The sequence below is a fragment of the Empidonax traillii genome, unplaced genomic scaffold, assembly GCF_003031625.1.
Source record: "Empidonax traillii isolate 1590-97213 ecotype Southwest subspecies unplaced genomic scaffold, ASM303162v1 scaffold580:size560489, whole genome shotgun sequence".
NCBI lineage: Eukaryota > Metazoa > Chordata > Aves > Passeriformes > Tyrannidae > Empidonax > Empidonax traillii.
In genome coordinates, this window is record NW_020955773.1 from 533,065 (window position 1) to 534,019 (window position 955).

A 955-nucleotide genomic window follows, 5' to 3' on the forward strand; every position below is an offset into this window, starting at 1 on the left:
AGGGACAAAAAACTTCCCAAAGCCCAGGAAAAAAAAATAAAAATAGAGAATTATTTTGGAAACAGCCGCAAGAAGGGGAGCCCTGCGAGGAGCAGCACAAAGCGCGCAGGGCGGCGGGGAGGGGAAGAAGGAGCCTGGGGAAGGAAGAAGGGGGCAGGCCCTGGGCAGGCCCCCCACCTCCTCACGACAGCGCCGCGCGGATGGGGGCTCCGTCGCGACAGACGCGATACTCACCCCAGGGAGGAAGGCAGCGGGCAGCGGAGGCACCCCACGCCGGCAGGCCGGGATCGGGGGGAAGGGGACGGCGCAGCCTCAGCCTCCTCGCGGCCGCACGGAGGGCGATAGTTCCGACTGGGCGACAGGCGGAGGAGCCTCGCAGCGCTCACCCCCGCCACGGAGGGCTCCGGCGGTGCGAGCCACAGGCCCGGAAACTGCAGCAGCAGCGGCAGCGGCGGCGGTGGTGGTGGTATCTGCCGGGAAGCGGCGGGAGAGAAACACCCGATGTACGCCGGCTCCGCCGCCCTCACGCCGAGTGCCGCTACCGCCGCCTCCCGCCCCGCCGGCCTCGCCTCAGCGCCCGCCCGCGCACCCGCCAGCGGGGCGGCACCCGCCCGGGAACCGCCCCCGCCCCGCGCCATGACGGGACTTGTAGTGCCCCGGGCCGCCAGCAGACCCTGTGTGTGCCCACAGACCCCCATCCCTCACACACCCGCACACCCATCTGTGTGTCCTCACACACCCGCACACCCATCTGTGTGTCCCCTCACAGATTCACACATTTGTGTGCGTCCCCAGAGATCCACTCTGCTGTGTCCCCACAGTCACACGCCCGTGTGTCCTCACAGATCCACACATTTGTGTGTGTGTCCTCAACAAATTCACACATTTGTGTGTGTCCTCACAGTCCCACAACCCCTGTGTGTGTGTCCCCGTAGATCCACACCCTGTGTCTCCC

General features: G+C 67.0%; 1 protein-coding gene across 1 annotated transcript in view; it reads right to left on the reverse strand.

Moving 5' to 3' along the window:
* The window catches only part of PELI1 (pellino E3 ubiquitin protein ligase 1), a 44,419-nt gene extending 43,867 nt beyond the window's left edge, over nucleotides 1–552 (reverse strand). The window contains exon 1 of the mRNA XM_027898148.1: nucleotides 235–552. The gene's annotated coding sequence lies outside the window, so the exon portion shown is untranslated. The remainder of the gene's footprint in view (nucleotides 1–234) is intronic.
* Nucleotides 553–955: the final 403 nt, after the last annotated feature.